At 43.8% G+C, this 19,320-nt stretch overlaps 1 protein-coding gene across 3 annotated transcripts in view; it reads left to right on the top strand.

Moving 5' to 3' along the window:
• Positions 1-19,320, top strand: part of BACH2 (BTB domain and CNC homolog 2) — a 180,806-nt gene continuing 161,486 nt past the window's right edge. The window contains exon 1 of one of the 3 annotated variants that reach the window (XM_042887893.1): positions 1-61. The gene's annotated coding sequence lies outside the window, so the exon portion shown is untranslated. Of the gene's footprint in view, positions 62-15,751; positions 15,770-19,320 lie in introns of those variants that run through there. The other 2 variants (XM_042887911.1, XM_042887902.1) reach the window with 2 other exon arrangements.

Here is a 19,320-nt window from a genome sequence, read left to right as displayed (position 1 = left end):
CCCCCCCGGCCGCAGCGCAGCGACAGCGGCGACCCCCAAAGTTGCGCAGAGGCGCGGCGAGGTGAGTGGGGCGGCGGCGGCGGGCGGGAGCCTTCCTCCTCTCCCCCTCCTCCTCCTCCTTCTCTCTTCCTCGGCCCTGAGCAGCTGTTGCGCGGGGCTGCGGTGCGGGAGCGCTGCGAGGGGAACCACGCGTTGCGTAACGGGGGGAGCGCAAGTGGTCCTCTGGGTGTACGTCGCCTATTTATACGCATATATATGTACCTGTGCGCGTATGTATGCCTGTATATACGCGATGTGTGCGTACCCGCGTGTGTACACGCACATGTGTGCACGCGTGGGCCCTGTCCCATCCTCCCGTGCCCACCCCTGTCGCTCCCACAACCTCATATTGGGGTGCACGGGCTCACCCCGCTTCCCTCCTTCCCTGTTGGCTCAGGGCTGTGGGGAGATGCCGAGCACGGCCGCAGCGCGTGGCGAGGTGTGAAGTGGCAGCGCTCCTCATGTGGCACGGGCTATTTGTGGGCTACTCTGGGTGTGCTAGGAGTTGGCACCGGCCTCGTGGAGCAGAGTGTGTTCCTCGCTGCCCCGGATAATAATAAGTGGGAGCGGCAGGCAGCCCGTTGGAATTGTGTGCTGGGATGGTGGAGTGGTTGTGAAAGTGCAGTTTGCTGTAGCTGAAGGTGTGTCAGCGTTCTCTCAACACAAATCCATTTAAGACTTCGCATCTGCCTCTAAACTTATTGTAGTTGGATGTTTGGAGACTCCAGCCCATTTTGGGTTGGGGACAGTCTGAGGCTGTGCTGTGCCACTGGGGGAGGTTAGCAATGCTCAGATATGCTGACATGTCCAGGTGTGTCAATACCGAAACCATTGAGGTGGAGGGAATGAAGTGGCAACACCACATGTTGAGCTGTTGTTTGTGGGGCTGTTGTAGTAACATCTTTAAAGCAGTGTTTTACAAGGCTTTGTGCCTGACAGCCTGCAAGCCATAAAATTCCCCTTCCAACACGTGCTTGCTGTGCAATTCATGAAGACTTTCCCAATTGGAAAGACACTGACCACCGCAATGGTGCAAGTGCTGCGGGCACATTGACAAATCCCCACTGGTGTGTGCCAGACCCTGCACTGGGAGCAGAGAGCCAGGGCAGTTGTCTCAGTCCTCCTCACCTGGGGCGCATCTGGGGCATCTGCTGGTGTTGGTGTCTCGCAGGACGTGGGTGGGACACCCTCCACTCCTCCCTGCTTTGCTTTGGTGGTTGTTCTGCAGGAGGAGATGGGCAGCTCCTCTTAGCTGTGTACAAGGGGAAGTTGGAGGTGCTAGCTCAGAGCGACAGTCCAAATTCCAGTAAACAGGCTTGAACTTGACACTCCTAGCGTGAGGAAATTGTGGTAAACCTTTGGCGTTGTGGATGGCCTCAGAGATGTGGTGGGATTAACGAGTTTAATCAAATTCCTGTACTGCCAGTGATGTTATGTATTGGTCTGTGTGCAGTTAGTGACAAAGAGCTGGAAATAAAGCTCCCTACAGACAATGTGTGGTGTGTAGTGTGTGGCAGGAGAAGAAGAAAGCTCACCCTTTCTTCTTCTAAAACTTTCTTTGCTTGTGTTTTTGCTCTGAAGTGCGATAGTTGGTTTTTTGTGATTGCCTGAGAGTTGCTTTCCTTAAGGTTTTTCTAAAAATATTGTTAGCCATAGAAAAAGAAGAATGAACGATCCCATCTTTTCAAAGAATTCAAAGAGGAGAACACAAAGAAGTGTTTTCTCATTGTGTGCCTGTGATGTTCTTTGCACGTGCACAGATTTATTTTTTTAAAAAAGATCTCTTAGAGTGCGGCAAATAAGTGTCTGCAGCTCCAGCTGAAAAATGAAATGTGTAGCTAATATATGCAAAGTAATGATTTCAGTAGTAATGGCATTTTTGTGCAATAAGCTATTGGTGCAAGTTGAATAGCATTTATTACGCGACTTGTAATCAGTCTTTTGCAATTTTTGTTTAGGTCATATGAACATGGATTATATATTTCAATCAAAGCGTGCATGCCTTTTTGCTGAAAGGAAGGCTAAACTGAGTGGTTTCTCAGTTTACAAGATGCAGGAATGCACCTACACCATTTAGCAGATCTGTCTGGGGTTTAAAGGCATGGATGCTTCCATCTCTCACCTCTGGGTCTGAATTTCCATCTTTGCTGGTTCTGGTTGTGTATTAGTGTCGAGTGACTGTATATTAGTGGTCTCTGGGCTGAAGCATGTGGGAGAAAATACAAAAGTCATTCCATTAGCATGCTGAAGAAAATCTCAATTTAAACTGAAATATCGGCTTTCTGTGAGCCCAGCTTACTCCTGCTGCTTCAGGGCTCCTCCTGACTACAAATGCTTGAAGAGAATGGGGAATAGAGCCTTTGTAGTGCCTGTCGCTGTCGTTCTCTGCTGATATTTGAAGAGGTGCCCACACGGTTTTGTTGTAGCAGAATGGGCAGTAGATTCCCACTCCCAATAATTCCCTGAGGTTTTTCAGAATAGTGTTCTATTGCTTACTCGGCTTTTTACAAAAAAATGGTCATCGTTTCTTTAAATTTAACCAAAAGACATTAACCTTGGCAGCTGCCTGAATATTACGCATTCATCTGAAGCTCGCATTGAGAAGATGTAAAATGTATGAATGCAGCCAGCTGAGTTGCAATGTGTTCATTTTGCTTTATAGCTAGGCAGAAACATCTTTGTAGTGTATTGAAAAGAGTGCTACTCACTGTGCCACGGTTGGGCTATGAATTATAATTTTAAAGCAGGCGAGCAGTGGAATGCATACCAATGTCTTTGTGGCCAGCGACGGACTTGAAGCTCCTGCATTCCCAGAAGTAATAAGTGTGGATCAAAGAGCAACCGCACGTTCCAAACAGCTAAATAAAAAGAAAGAAGGGATGAAGTTCTGGTAAACCTTTGTGCTGCGAGTTTGCGTGTACAGCCTAACTCCATCAATCAAAAATAGGATTTGGGAGGCTTCTCTGCTGGTTGTGGTGGTCTTGTTGGGAGAGCTGGAGAAACAACCTGAGGATGACCACCTGTGCTGAAACTGAAAAGGGGCAGCTCCTCTGAGGTTTACTTCTGAAATCTGTGTGTCACTTGAACAATAACCTTCTCTGCTATGCTATTAACAGAAGAGCCAGCAATTAGGAACAGGAGAACTTGGGAAACTGCCCATTTGCCCCAAGTAGGAGATTACATGAAAGCTGGAGGCTTGATGTTTGGTCCTGAGCTTTGACAGCACACAGCCTATGTGGTGATGGGTGGATGGGTTGTGGTGCACAGGTTCAGAGCTCTTCTGCTAAGAGGAGCAGGAGCTGCCTATTGCTCATCACCATGCTCTTCTGGGCTGTGTGGCAGCAGTTTTCTTCTTGGAAAAGAGGCAAAGCAGTTATGTCTGTTTAAATAAAAGCAGCTAAAACAAAATGACCCTTGAGACTTCATCATAGCTACTTATTATAGCCGACATCCATTGAGGATTGTTTTTCTGTTGTGTTGTATTTTTTTTTTTTTCTTCCCTTCATTAGTGATTGCTTTAAAATTGAAGCCTGAACTAGGAAAACAGGAACTGTGAGTATGGAGGTGTACTTTTGGCCCGATTTGCATGCTGCCTGCTCTCTGTTTAGCAGTAGGTGTACTGGGCGCGTGTGCGAGCAATCCAACGTGTCAGCAGTTCCTGCGGGCTGCTCCTGCTGACTCACGTGTCTGGTGCAGCCCGCAGCTCCCTGCCGTCAGCTGCCCACAGTAGGAGTGTAGCAGTTGACCCTTCGTGCAAAGGTTGTTTTTGGTTCTCTGGTCACTGCTTCCGTTGTGGTGTCTTCCTAGTCAGAGTGAAGCATGCTGCCGTTAAGGCTGGCTGCTGTTTGTTGTGCTTGAAGTACATCTGGATGTGACACGTGTCCAGCAGGACTGACCCTCTGGGGTTTGTTTTGTTTCTGGTTTTATGAATGGGATGTTTGATTTACCAGAAACATCCACCAATGCATTGTTCCCAATTTGGATACAGCAAGACCCACATGCAAGTAGTATTTTCTTTTGAGAGTTACCAGCCCTACAGGCTCTTACCCTGCAGCCCTTTTTTTTTTTTTTTTTTTTTTTTTTTCCCGGCAGAAACCTTTGAAGCCGGTGAAGAATTCTGATTAACCTTTAAAAACCTTTACTGTAGCTGTCTTTAATTTTCAGAGTTTTCCTGTCTCTGAGAGCCTGGCTTCTACCCCTGCAGCAGTAATCCTGCCCACAGTGCGAAAGGATTCCTTCATTTGCATGAGGATGAAAACTTGCCCTCTTGTATACAACTGTTTCTTTATTTACGGTCTCCCTTCTGATTACTCATACAGATCCTAAAATGATAGCTTCTGCTGACTAGGGGTTTTTAACTGATCTTGTTATGGCTTTTTTTCTTCCCTCCTTTCTTTTTCTTTCTCAGTCTGTCACAAAAGCCCTTACATCAGCTGAGAGAATTATCCTCCTGCAGTTCTGAATTTACTGCTACTGACTTGTAAGTCCTCAGTTGTCTTCTGTGTTTTTCTTCCTTTTTCATTAATTTCTAAAAATATGGTAAACAAAATCAGCTGGTATGAAACAGGCTTTCATAACAAAAAGGTGAGCTCTTGTCACTTGTTTTGTTTTTAGTCAAATACTTTGACCAGTAATGAATAGAAAACCACATTGAGAGCTTTGTAACACTTGAAGAAAATGGGTGTTCTTGGTTTCCGCCAATACAAATGACTCATCGGTATCAGTAGGGTTCCTACTTCTAATAATAAAGCTGTGGAAGACCTTTAAAATCTGTGATTTTGGCCCCTGCTCTTAGTGAAAGGTTGGAAAATGTTGCTTCAAGGTTTTTTGTGTTTTAAATGTATGGAAACTTTAATGATTTGCTGTGTCACAGCAGATGCCCCATCACATACCCTCCAAAAAGCTCGAATAGTACCACTGGCTGTGGTGCTAAAATCTTCCATTCTTCTGTTTCCTTGGTGCTCTGATTTCACTGCAGCCCATCACTGATGTTTAGCCTTGATGTCAGAGATGCACATCTGGAAAATACAATCTAGAGATGCTGAGAGCGGGGCAGGAGTGGCATAACACCTCATCTGGCTGAGCTGCTGCTCTCCACCTCAATTCCACCCCAGCCAAGAGAGGACAGATGCTGCTGTGTGACCCACAGCATTGGTTGAGCTGGGATCATGGCATCTGGAGGGAAAAGTAGAGAATAAGAGCAAACAAACAGCAACCTGCAGGCTGCGTGTCATTACCTAGGAGGAAATGCGGGTCTTCCAGTACTGAAAGCGATACTGAAAAAAGGGCAGATCAGAAAGTCATCTATTAATTTTTTTTCGTTTTCCCTGAGCTGACATCCTTTTAGTTATTTACTTGTGAGGACGAAATCTTGTATGCAGCATGTTCAGTGCAGCAAGGCAGCCCCTGCTGCATATTGCATTTAGCTTGAAACTGTAACTTGGGGACAGCTGGGTCATCACTTCCATACAAGTATAGCGTGCCCTCCATTCTGTTATACTGTATCAAGTTTTAAGTCTTTGGTGCAACATATTCAACCTTACTTGCAGTCTGGATGCAGTATTCTGGCCTGTCTCATTGATTTATAGCCTTGCTGCATGTTTGCAAGCTGCTCATGTTGTTACAAGATTTAAAGACTGAGATGGAGCTCATCTTCCACATTAGTGAGGATTCCAACAATTATGAAACCTAGATGCTTACTTTATCTTTTGTTGTGATATTTATACTGGTTCATTGTTCCTTACAAGGATGGGATGGTTCTGTGTTTCTTAATCTGTTTGCAAAGTAATGTGTTCTTTAAAAAAAAAAAAAAAAAAAAAAAGGCATTTTGAGGCAGATCTACTGAAAATCTAGAGTGACATCAGCATTGATGAGGAACTCTTACCCCTTAACGATTAAGTACCTCTATATACTCAATCTGGATTTCTGCTGAAATAGCTTGGGTGTTTTTGTTAGTTTCTTGTGTGACTGGGCTGCTATGGAAGTCTTTGGTTGCTTCTTATTGGGAAAAGCACACTAAAAATAGAGGCGCAGAAGTCTGTGGAAATTTGACTTTGAAACATGTGAAAATCCAGTTGTTTGTTACATGGCAACAATAAGAGATTTTACTATTTTCAGATCAGTATAGAAGAAAAGGCCAACTTCCAACTTAAGGAGTTTATTTATGGACAGCTCTTACTGAAGTTCCCAGAATAATGTTCTGTAAGGACTGTAAAATACAGCATCAATGTTTGTTCAGAGTTCGGAAGGACATGGATTTGATTTGGTGATCTGTTTTCCTCATGTTTTTAGAAAACCTGGCTAGGAGAAGCGTCATGAGGATAGGGTTGTGATGTGTGAGTAACCCTTCTAAATCTCATCCATGTTCTTAGTTCTGCTGATTTTGGAAAAAAAGGACCTCTTTCCAACTCATTGAAGGTTGGACTGGTGAGAGGGAACAGATGCTGCCACTACCTGAATTCTGGGTCTGATTGTGCTCTGCGTAGTCTCACCCCTTTCCTCACGCTCACCATGACACCCACCTCATCCCACAGTGGGCCTGCTCCGAGAGCTAAATCATCAGGTTATTCTTTTTGTTGCTACAGTTAATTTGCTTCTGGCTGAGTTTACCACAGGGTCTGGCAAGTGCCTGGGCAAGGGAGAGAATGGAATGAGATTAAAATTTGTTCAACGGCCTTAGGGCTGCACCAGAGCTCATTGACCATCTCAGCATTGTGCCCCATGTCCTGAAGGTCACCATCATCTTGTTTTTTGCAGTGTGGGGGGGTACTGCAGGGAACTGTGAGCAGCTGTCTGCCCTGCAGCTTGGTGGCAAGGACTTGCTGTTGGGGCATGGGATGTGTGAGTTCAGACTCAGGCTGTTTAGTTTGGGCTTTGCAGCAGTCAATTGCATGAAACATTAGATGAAAACAAAACTCAGTCAAGCAAGCCTTCCTCTGCCCTCTACGTTAGCAAGATACACAGCTTGTTATTTCCACCTGTTTATGGTTGCTCCTTGCCTGGTGTGACCTGGTTGTGTCACTTATCTCACAGCTGTGACAAGCCCTTGGGAATTTAGATTTTAAACCTAATGGAGATGAGAGCCAGCCTGGTGACTCTGGAGTGAGCTTGTTGAGCCAGGTGGCTGCAGCCCACCCTGTGCCCAGCACCCTCAGGTCTCTCTTGCAGCCTCCATCACTCTAGACATGGTGGCGAGCATCTGCTCTTGGAGATGCTGAGGAACAGATTCAGCAGGTGATCAGGGCAGTCCTGGCTTGTATTTGCTCTGGTGAAGGAGAAAGTAGGACTCCATGCTTCATAACAAGAGGGAGGAGTCGCTGGCTGACAGCCCTTCAGCTGAAAGCAGGAGGTCCTGCTTGGCCACGTGCTTGTTGAGTTTCACTGGGCCAGGTTAGCATTCCAACCCAGCATATGGCAAATCACCTTTCACTCAGCCTTGGCTAATTTTTTGCCAATATGAAGAGTTAAACCACAGGTTCAAAGAGAAGCAGAGCTAAAGTAGAGGAGAGATGGAGGAGCAGTGCTGGCATCTTTGGAGAGCAGTCATTCGGAGAGTAGCCTGGATGTACTCAGACCACCCTATGCTGCTCCCCTATCTCTTGACAAAAGCTTTGGTGACTTTGTGCAGAACTGAATTCAGTTCGTACATACTACGCAGGCTTATGTCCAGAGCCCTATTAGCATACCTACAAACATTGGGTAAGGTCCTCCTCTTGAACTAGGAAATTTCAGTTCTGTTTTAGCTTAACTCCAGGTAGCTGCTGTTGCTGAGGTGCTCCTGCATTGAGCCTATAGCCTGCTGACCATTGCTCATTCCACTCACGGGTTTAACTTCATGTCCAAACCCCTCATTTGTTCCTATAGCTGTTCTTAAATGTGTGCTGAAGGAAGAATGGTGCAGAATACCTGGTGTGGAAACCGCAGTGAGTTGACAATGTGAAGTGGTTGTGGGAGATGTCAGTAAGCTCACCTGAATCTAAAACTGGTGATAAATGCAAAATTGCTATGTAGTTTGTCATAGCTGGAAGCTCACAGGCAGTGTGAATATCAGCACTCTGCAAGGAAATTTTGTTTGTCTTTTTCCCCTTCTTGTTCCTCTTCATTTGTCTTATTACTAGACTAAAAGTAGAGTCAGTGATTCATTCAGTAATCTGTTTCTTGGACAGTTAGTCATCTGCCAATTTGTGTTAACTTTCCACTTTGTTCATAAAGTGAGTAATGCTTAATGCACTAACCACCAAATTCCAAACTTAAAAGGCTGTGAGCATCGTCCAAATCATCTCCAAACTTTCTTTTAATATATATAGATGTGTATATATATATTTTTTACCATTCTGTAAGATCAAAGTGAAGGAGACTTGGTCTGCTGTGTGGTACAGCTACAGCCTAATTGTTTTGTCTAGCCCCAGTTATTAAAGCAAAACTCAAGGTTGCAAATGTATTGCACCAGTTCTGTTGTACACGGAATCATGTATGATGTGTATTTCATAATCGGTATAGTACTCCTTGTTGTTCTTCATTGCACCCACTGTCAGCCAATAAACAATGCCTCCCTATTTCCCTCCTCCACTGACTGCCCTGACTTTATTAATTTTTTTCCCTACCTCAGTGAACTGTGATGCTATCAAGACTAATGTAATGCAAGTTGCTTGGTCTTGCAAGGAAGACTGGGGTTGCTATTAGTTGGCTGCTGCAAATATTTCTGTTGCTTTTCATCTTCCTTTTTTTGTGCTGTTGAAGTGTTACCTATACAGAACTCGAAGCTATAAAGCCTTCCTATAGAGATGGGGTAGATATTTTGATCTGAAGGTGATGCCAGTCATTTCTGAAGATGAGCGCAGCACTTGTTTGAATCACTTGCAGAATTTTAAAAGTATTTTTTCTTCTGTTTCATGGAAACCAGAGTAAAGAGTAACAAGGTCAGTAACATCACAGGAGAACTTTATAGGAGCAAAGTCTTTACAGTCTGCACTAAAATGACATAAAAGTTTCTACTGCAGTGCTCAGCAGCAGAAGGATTTGAAGTGAAGGAACAGCTCTCATGCTGCAGGGAGTAAACACTGATACTGGAGGGGCTCTGCTTGGCTGGGTGGTTTCTCTTCAGACACCTCTTCAACCCCATCTACTTCAACCCCACTCCATTTCTAGCCAATGGTTCCTCTCTGTGTGGTTATTTGGTGGCATCCCCATCTCTTGATGATGCAGCCCCATAAGCAGGTGATGCAGGCTAGATGGGAAGAAGCAGCCTTTTCTCTGTGGGCTCTGTGACAAGCCCGCGTTCTGTGTGATGGTGATATTGTCAATAGAAATACACTGTGCTCTGTTGCTGTTTTAATAAGCAAAGAACAGGTTTTGTCTCAAGGAAAAGGTAGAGAATATCCATTCCCTCATTTCTAGACTCAAATTCCAGTCTTTAATCATCCAGATTCCTACCTTAATGTAGAGTCATACAATCATAGGATATTCCAAGTTGGAAAGAACCCATAAGGTTCATTGAGCCTAACTCCTAAGTCCAGCTTGCAGGATTACAACCTCTGAAGGGTTTTTCCTTTCCATCCAACTTTGCACATTAGTGAGTTTGAACAGCTCAGATAAGCTCTGGGCAAACATATCAGGGTTATTGGAACACTAGCCTTGGAGACTAGCCCATCCCCATTACATGCAGATTTTCCAGCATTGGTGATGGTGGGTAACGCACCTGCTTCTCTCAACTGATTGCAGCTATCATGTTTCAAAGTAACTTGTTTCTGGTTGAGACTTGGTTTTAGCTTTTGAGCTTAACTTTTGAGAACTGATGCTGCACTGAAATTTGGAAGCTTCTTGCTTTCCAATTGGTTGAAGCATGAGCAGAGCTCTGACCTGTCTTTGTTTGAAAGGCATACAGGAATCAGCCTGTGCAAGTGCCGGTCCCCTTGCCTTATCCCAAACAAAATAATTGAATGGGAAAGGGCTGCATACTGAGGGACATAAGGATCTCTGCAGGATTCAGCAATTGCAGGTGACTGTGCTGCAGCTCTGCGCAGTGGGCAGGAAGGGAAGGAGCTGTGGTGGGTGCTCCATTGCTGTATCCCACCATAGCTGGAACACCTGTGCCCACCCTGCCTTGCTTTTGGGTTTCTGGTTTACTCCTTCAGAGCATTATTTTGGGGTGGGAGAATGAGAAGGTCAAAGGCTGATGTTAAAGTGTGTTTCTCCATCCCTTGCCTTCTGTGTATTCTGACAGTCTGTAATTGGGATATTCCTCTGAGAATGGACACATCAGCATCGTTCTTCTGAGCCATGCACAGAGCAGGGGTGGCTATGTGAGAGCTGTCCTTTGGGGGCAGGTGATTCTATCAGCCATTCACTCTGAAGGGGTGCTCCCTCTATGGTTGAAGAAACCCTGAGCCCGTCTCCCAAGCGCAGCAGTTTACAAATAGATTTTCAGTGTTTGTTTTTTATTTTTAACATTCCCCACCCACGGGCACCTTTCTCTTGAAACAGCTCAGGGAGGAAAATCATTGCTACAGTAGATGCAAATTGGTCACATAGTTTCCTCAGAAAGTTGCTTTTAGGGCAGTGCTGCTGATCTCTTGATGGAGCTTGAGCAAAACACATTCCCTTCTCCTTTTTTTCTTCTCCTTAGTTTGGAGTTTATTCTGATTATTATACTTTCCTGTGGCTGCTGCTTATGGGTGTTTTCTATGTCTGACACCTGGTGTGTACCCTTTTTCCTCAACTTATCACAGAGAAATAATCTCAGCTGAACTATGACATGTCAGCACAAGAGGAAATTCAGACATTTCTCTCTCATGTATATATGTATATGGTGGTTTTTTCTTTTTTTTTCTCCTAACTTGTGTTCGATTGCTAATGGAAAATTCTGGTCAAAAGGGCGCAATATCTTTGCTACGTGTTTCATCTGGAAACCACAGCTCCCGACACACGGCACACCACGGTACCCTGCTTACTGGCTTTTTCCAGTGCCACGTGGGCATGGGGAGATATGTTTGTGGGGGAAAGGGGAACAGCAGTGGGATGGAGGTCCCTCTCTTGGCAATATTTCTGTTTTTCCTTTTAAAAAAAAAAAAAAAAAGGAAAGCCCAACTATCTACAAAGTAAGTTAATCATTGCCCAAAGGCTTGACACCACTGTCTGCGATGTGACTGGAAAGCTCGTGGGAGCACACCAGCTCTCTCTGAGATGGCTGCAGGTGTGGGGACAGAGGATGTGTGGGGCAAGAGCCAGTGCCCATGTTCTTTGGGTACTGCAAGGCACTGCAACCCACTGCTGGCTGTGGTGGTGGCAGCTCGCCCCTGCTAGCGCTGATTTGCTGCTGCAGGTTTGTGACTGAGGCTGTGGTTTTATGTACCCTTTTTTTTTGGAGTGCAGAGGGTTTAAAGTTATCTAGCATTGTATTTCTTCCCTTTAAAGAAAAAAAAAATTGTTTTATTTTTGCCATTGCCTTTTCTACTTTTAACAAGTGTCCACTTCTTTTAGAAGCCATGAAACATAATGCTACTTAAAAAGAAGAAACTGGAACAAAGAGGTTCCAGTTCCAGAAGAAACTTGCCCAAGGAGGTTGTGGATGCCCCATTCCTGGAGGCATTCAAGACCAGGCTGGATGTGGCTCTGGGCAGCCTGGTCTGGTTGGCGACCCTGTACGTAGCAGGGGGAGTTGAAACTAGATGATCATTATGGTCCTTTTCTACCCAGGCCATTCTGTGATTCTGTGAAAAAATGTTTTAATTGACCACTACTGATCAGCTCCAACAAAGCATTTTTTTGCCCTTTGGGGAGAGTTTTTTGAAATTTAATAATTTAATAGCCTTATAGTTTTAAATACATAATACACAATGCTGTGAACCATAAAGCAAAATAAAGCTTAAATACCTAGAAGTTGTGAAGAACCTCTTCAAACAAGAAGCCTTTCTTCAGCAGCTGGACCCCAAGAAACTTCATGCTGGTATTTGAAAGCATAGATTTGTTTCCTTGCGATTTTAAAATATTTACCTGTGGGTCTAGTTTTCCTAAACTGTTCCCATGCCGTGTTTAATGCCTTAGATGTTTGCTGAGTGTGCTGCACGTGTGATGTTACGGCTCAGATGAAGTGTTGCAGCCTAGCGTGCTATTGCTGTCATGCTGATGATGAAGGTCTTCCTGCAGAATGGGATAGAATTTTCCTGCTTCTCTTCTTAGGGAAGAAGAGGAGGGTGTTTATACCACAGAGGAGCTTTACATGCCTCATGAGCTCATGGTGGACACAAGTTCCAAGTGTGCTGCTTCAGGGAAGCCCCTGCAAGTTGAGCTGCCAGAAGTAGTTATAAAGTGCCCGGCAGAGGTATAGAGCATACGTTGTGCTACTTTTGCCTCCTTCTATCTTGCTGTTAATTGGGACTTCAAGAAAAGAGACCAACAGTCATCCTGGATGGAGTATTTGACACTTGAAAACACTAACATATGAGTATTGTGGAAGTGTTCGCGCATGGTACACGCTTTAAAAAGGAGTAACTGCCGGGAAGTCTAATGCCAACAAAGATGTTGTAAGATATGTTAATCATTAGCAGAGTAATCTGGAATTAAATTTGTTTAATTTGGGAAATAGTGTTGAAAGTCTTGTAGCACTTTGACTCATCACCTGCAGAAATGCCACCTGGCTGTGGTTTTTTTTTTCCTGTGCATTATTTGCTTTTGACCTGAGGTGTCCAGTCTCTGTGACCCTTGCAACTGCTCACCAAAATATTCCTGTAGGGCAGGCCTTCCAGGTGCTCCGTCTGAGAAGACAAGGAGCTGTAGGACAGCTCAGGCAGAAAGTACCAGGTGATCTTGAGAGGGTTTGGTGCTCTTGGGTGAGCCTGGGGGTCAGCAACCCTGTAGGCTCCCTCCATCTCGGTGTTAGCAGAGTGATGGCTGGTCCTTGTCCCAGAAGAGGTCCTCACACCTCTCCAGCGATGCTGCCTTTGGGAATAGTCAATGAACTGCTCGAGGAATGACTGACCACTGTCATTTAGGTACTGTTCAAACGAGCAAGATGAGGGCAATTGGCTGAAATAGCTGTAAATGTTGTGTGCAGCTGATAGATTGGAGTTGTTGGATTAGGGAATGATGGAGAAAGTGATGCAAAGCCAATAAGTAGCTGGAAAGAAAATCAGAAATTTTACTAAGAGCACAAAATGGGAAGAAAATCAAAGCCCTGTCCTCTGTCGCATTGGAAAGGGGGAATATGTCATTAAAACTCCCACGTCAATGTAAGTGATGTAGGAACTAAAACACATACCTGCTCCACATTACTGCTTTCTCTGCAACTTCATTTCAGAACGAACCCTTTGCCAAAAAAGAACTGCTTGCTTACAGGAAACCATGTTTTTGACTAGAACATACAGTAAAAAGGGTGGGGCATGCATGTCCTTTATTGTATGAAAGCAAAAGGAGTGGATATGCTGCAGGGGATTGTGAGTGAATCTATTACTTTTCTACTTTTTTCAAGATGAGTTCGGAAGGTTTTGTGCTGTTGGTGCAGTGGTGAGGCTTGGCTAGTTGGCATGACAGCTACAGCATGCCTTTTAAGCTCTGTTATTTTACCATCCAGTTGTTTGTGTGGAGCTTCTTGTTTTTGTTTTGCTTTTATTTAAAAAGCAAAAAACAGTGGTAGGAGATTTTAAAACCTTTAAGTCCCCAACAGGATGTAAATATTTAGTCTGGCATGCAGAACTGGCATTTTGATCAGAGGCACATGACAAATATACTTCTAATTTGTTTCATTTTCTAGAGGTCCTACTGGTAGATATAAATGAACCAGCTTAAGATCTCACCGTGGTTGCAAGCTGGCAGAAAAATTAGCACCACACTTTCCAGTGGAAGCAGAACAAAAATGTAAAGACTGCAAATTAAATTGGAAACAGCTCTTAATTTCCCCTCTCCTCCTCCTCCCCCAGAGGATGAATGGCTTACTCTTTTGGATGGAACTTTGTATAGTGAGTCATAGTTTTATATGGATTAGTGTGAATATGTAGGTGAGGGAGACACTAGTATCTGAGAAACTATAATATAGTGTCTAGAAGTGTCCTGGAACACAGAATAAATGAATGTTTGATCTATTTCTCTTGCTGAATTAGCAGAAACATAAGTGCAGAATATCTTCCTCCCTTTATTCCCTCCCCTCTCATTGTGTTTGGCAGATACAGAGGAGGTCTGTGATGCACAGAGAATGTGTGAATATCAATAATTAAGGTAGCCACTGAAATAAGAGTATCCCCTTTGCCATGTTTGAAGCATGTGTGTGCAGAGCACCAGCAGTGAGATGGCTCAGGCGTGTGCAGTGGATGGTTACCTCTATCCGGTAACTTGAGGTAAGAGTGTGGATTTGCACGGGACTTCTGCAGTGGACTGAGAAGTTTTCCCTTTCTAGGCTCTTGTTTCACCTCTTTGCAACTATTTACTATGCATCCGCTTGCAACAGAATAGCTATTTGTGCAACCAGTAGCAATGAAACTGGTTAAAAAGTAAACAAACTTTTTTTTTTTTTTTGGTCAGCCTTTTCGTTTTGTTGCTCATAAGCAAGCTTACATTCAAGCGGGGAAAAAAGATAGGGGGACAGGAAATTTGTGGTAGAGGCTTAATAGGATCAAGCAAAAAATGGAAATGTATTGAAGTGGTATTGATGCAGACGTGCAGTAGGGCACTTAGCTGTTTTACCTTCTCAGTCCACATCAACTATTGGAAATAGGGTAAATGTTCTTCTATATAGAGTGCCTCCTATGGACGAGAATAAGATAAATGTGTTCTAATATTCTCATGTGGTAGTTGTGCATTAATTTTAGGTCTTAAAGTAAAGAACTACCTGCTTTGAACAGCTGGTCAATCTTAGGTACTTAGGACCTTCTTTTTAGATTTCACCACAACTTACTTCAGCATTTAATTGTGTGGACCTTATTTTCATATCTTAGACTTGGAGATCTTTATAGTACTAGCATAAAAGTTGTTATTAGATCAGTAGACTGAAAATCCTGAGGCCAATCGTGAGCTCTTAGCCTCTTCGTTCTCCTGGGAGTGTGGTGCTGATCTCCCCTGCAACCCTGGCTGTGGATTCTTCTCCTGCATTCTCTTTAGGAAAAACTTTTTTGCTTCATTCAAGCAAGAGGCCAAAAAGGCCTTATTCTCATGGTGCCACAATACCCTGGGAACGTTTTCTGGAAAAGGGGAAATGCATTTACATTAAAAACACTCAAGCACCACCAACAAAAAGAAGCAGCCGCTTCTCATATAAGTGGGGGGGAATCCCACAGTGTCTTCAGAGAAATAGACTTATTTGGTAATGTGCTTGTCTCTCAGACCTCCCACCGTCAGATGCTAAGGAGGTCTGACTTCCATTTTGAAACTAGTACCTGGCATGGGATAGTTATACTGAAGTCTTATTGCTTAGAAACCCAAACATGGAGAAATTGAGAATTCATGTCGTTTGGTTTAATTTCTTGAAAAGAGATTAAAACTCCAGTGTTTATCTTGGATCCCCAGTGCAAGGAGCTGGAGGGAGCAATAAGAGTATTTTATGATTAATGAGCCTTTCTGCATATGTTTCTCATGCCTCCTGGCACTTAGTAGTCCCAGTGACCTAGCTTTTTATTTTGTTTTTCTCTTGTTGGCATTCTAAGTAGTTATCTCCTGAGATGCAGAATCCATCTTCAACCAGACGATCTCTCAGCTGTGAAGATGTGGGCTAACTTACTCTCCCGCTGGCTCCTCTATCAAGTAGGTTAGTGTTTCTGTTCTGTTCCCATATTCAGATCTTTTTCTTCTCTGCTTTGGCATAAAACAATTCCTACAACATAGAAAACCATCATCCTTGCCTTGAAAGTGGCACCTGGTTGAGATAGGGAGCAGTGTTGCAGTGAAATTGCCAGCCAAACTGAGAACAGGTTACGCTGGATGCAGTAGCTGTAGTTTGGTGTGAGTCAAGTCTGCAGCCTTCCTGGTCCCCACGCTGAGCCTTGGTGGTCCTGGCCACAAAGGCTGCCTTGACAGCAGCATAGACAAAGGCAAAATAAAGCCCATGGGAAGTGCTCTTCAACCTTTTTTTCTACATTCTCAGAAAAGAAGACGACTAAGATAACAGCAAATGGTTCCTGGCACTTACATGTGGAAGGCGAGAGGGGGGAGAAAGTGTTGTAGGCAACTCAGGGGATCCCAGTGTTGCAATCAGTTTTTTTCCCTTTTGAACTAGTTCTATGGATCTGAGCGATTTTTATGAATAAAGGAGGGGTTTGACGTAGCATACAGGACTGATTCTTTATCTATTACAGTAAGAAGAGCATCTGATTCTGAAGATAAGTATTTTATCCCCTCAGATGAAGCCCTCTCAACTGGTGGCAGCCCATGTATGGCACATCAATAGATCTGCCTCCCTTGAGGTTTCTCTCTGCAGCTGCAGACCATGTGCTCCCACGTATGCGTGCTTACCAAGCATGCAGAGGGGAGTATTTAACCAGCTGCAACTCAGTGAATCAGTGTAGGGGAAATGATTTCCCTTGGGCAGAGAAACTCCATGCTATAGTAGAGGCCTAGCTTGGCAGGCCCTCCAGCACATCAGGTACGCTGGGAACCTGTGCCATCACTCTTGGTCACCACCCAAACTGAAAGAAGTACTCTCAGTTGCTGGATCCCTTTGAAGAAGTCTTAAATGCGTTACAATTTCATTTGCATCACTGCTCAACCATCTGTGTTGTCTCCTCTGCCACCTCAAGCAGCCTGTGAACTACCTATGTAAGAAACACAGGGACAGAGAGCCTGAGTGTGAAGCGATAGGAAAAATGGGAATGACTGCAAAATAATGGTGTGCTACAGATAGGCAGCAGTGAGCCAGGAACTCGAGTATAGAAGAACATACTTTTGCTCTTCTGGCAGTAGGGCTCAGGCTTCCTTGACTGTCTCACTCCTTACCTGGAGAGCAGTCAAAACAGAAGTTAAAAAAAAAGAAGTCATCTGATCCCCCTGCTGGAGGCCCTTCTCCTTGCTTTTGCCTTGCTGAAGAGGCAACTGTGAAAGCTTCCCCATTCATTCCTCTTATTTTTTGGCTGTTGATGCCAGTGTGTTTTTCTCATATGCAGGCAGTTTATCTACATAGTAAATATTTTTTGTATTTCTCTGACACCCAGCTACAGCACACCTGGTTGTTTTTTTTCTTTTCTTTTTTTTTAACAGTGATGCATGTCATTTAGCTAATTGTGCTTAAATGGAGGAAGTCAGTGAGTAGGTGGAGGGGTTTAGTTTCACCAAAGCCATTCAGGAAAAGCAGCTTGATTTCTATTCTGCATGCATCCTTATTCCACCCCACACTTGACTAGTTTGTGGAGCGCTGATGAGCACCTGACATGGTGAGTTCTGCCATGTGTGTGCGCGGCTGGGTGCTCATCACAGATCCTGCAGAATGAAGCATGCCCCAGCATGTGTGGCAGAGAAAGTGGCTCAGATTAATTTTTATGAAATAAAAAGCTGTAGAAGTTTACAGGAGCCTTGGTGAGCAATCCAAAGGAGCTGAGCTTTCTACAACAGAAGTTGCTGGATAATATCACTGGCAGCCTTCTGCTTAGGGACATAACAATCTCTTAAAGGTTAGTTTCCAACAGAGTAAGGGGAACAGAAAAAATGGCGTAGGGAAAGTTTTCTGATGTTTGATCACTGTTGGGTTTTTTTGTGCCTTGCTCTGAAGCCTCTGTATCGCTTCACTGTCTGCGGCTGATAATGGGGCAAAACACAAGTGTGGTCTGGGAAGACATTTTCTTGTGTACAGTATAAACCATCATCATACAGCTACAGTTAAAAATTTCCAGTACTTCCTTCTCATGATATTATTGGAAATTATATAAAAAAGCATGTAAATCAAAAGTATCGATTTGTGGGGAGCACGTTAGAAATTAAAATTAGGAAAACTTAAGACACTACATAACAACCAGCAAGCCATTAGATGGCATAGAGTGAAATAGAAAAGGGGCTTGCCATTGACATGATCATGAATACACCACATTGATTGCCACAGATCTGGAACCCCATTTCCTCCAAATGAATTAGAAGAGCTACGGTGAACGTGAGTGCAAAAGCATATAGGAACCATGCTTTCAAACTCTGAAACACCTAACAAACACCCAGTCTAATGGTTGGCAACCCTGCCTGTGGCTGGGGCTTTGAAACTGGATCGTCTTCAAGGTCCTTTTCAACCCAAGCCATTCCATGATTCTATGAATTAAACAATTTTCAATCATTTCTTTCATAATTCTTTTCATTGTCTGGGAACAACACTGTTTAAAAACCATAAGTACATAGCAAGATCTTGGTGCTCTGAACAATGTTATACTGCTCTGAAAAACTTATGGTACAGTTGTTTCAGGATTGGATCCTGAGCATGAAAAAGAACAGAGAGATGGAATGGTACGTTAGATGTAACACTCCTGGTGAAAAGAAGGAGGTAATTGGTCAAGCAAGAGTTACGTAGAAAAATCAAGCATTAAGTGTAATGCTTCTGATAGGTCAAGGGGGAGTCAGAGTAGATGGGTCAAACCATAACACGGAAACAAAGTGTGAAAACGACCATTAGCTGTTGAGTCCTGCAAGGAATCCATCAATTTAGTTCAAAACTATATTGTTAATGTGTATATTCTATATTTCTTACAAAGAAGTGGCTGTACTATTTCTAATGTACTATGCCATTGATTATCATTAGGGGAAAACCTGTTTATAGTAGCATTGTTTTAGTGGTACAGATCCTTACTTGAGTTGCAGGCACGTGTTTTTGACAGGGCATGTGGTTGGGCACTGTGCAAGGAATTTTATATTGCAATTGCTCTCTTTGCTTTAGTGGGTAAATTATCTTGTGCTAAAATATTGAGCAGCAACACTGTGCTTCATTGTTAGACTTGCTGACCTTTGCCTTCAGTTGGAAAGAGGGCAGGAAATCTGCGTTTCCTAAATGCTGCCTGAAGTCATAGAAGAAAACCCTATCCCTTATACACACAGTGTACAAAATGACCTCACAGTGCAACTAGAAATAACTGTGGTCACACAAAAGCTGTGCGGAGGCTTGGCTGTTGGAAGTCAGCAATGAGGAGAAGCAAATAAACAACAGCGAACAAGATGTTAATGTTGGTTGTGTCAGATATGTAAACTCATGTGGATTGTAGTGGATCTGTGACTCTTATCAGGGTAAATGTGAGCCTGTGGAGCAGATGTGTATGCATTGCTTCGGAGGCAAGATCCGACGCAGAGAGAAGAAAGATAATCTAGGGCAGCATACACAAAAGGGAAATTGAAGCC

Source organism: Lagopus leucura, unplaced genomic scaffold (assembly GCF_019238085.1).
Source record: "Lagopus leucura isolate 7727_CA_CO unplaced genomic scaffold, USGS_WTPT01 Super-Scaffold_73, whole genome shotgun sequence".
Classification (NCBI taxonomy): Eukaryota; Metazoa; Chordata; class Aves; order Galliformes; family Phasianidae; genus Lagopus; species Lagopus leucura.
The sequence above is the reverse complement of the archived record's forward strand: the minus strand, read 5'-3'. Positions and strand labels throughout refer to the sequence as shown.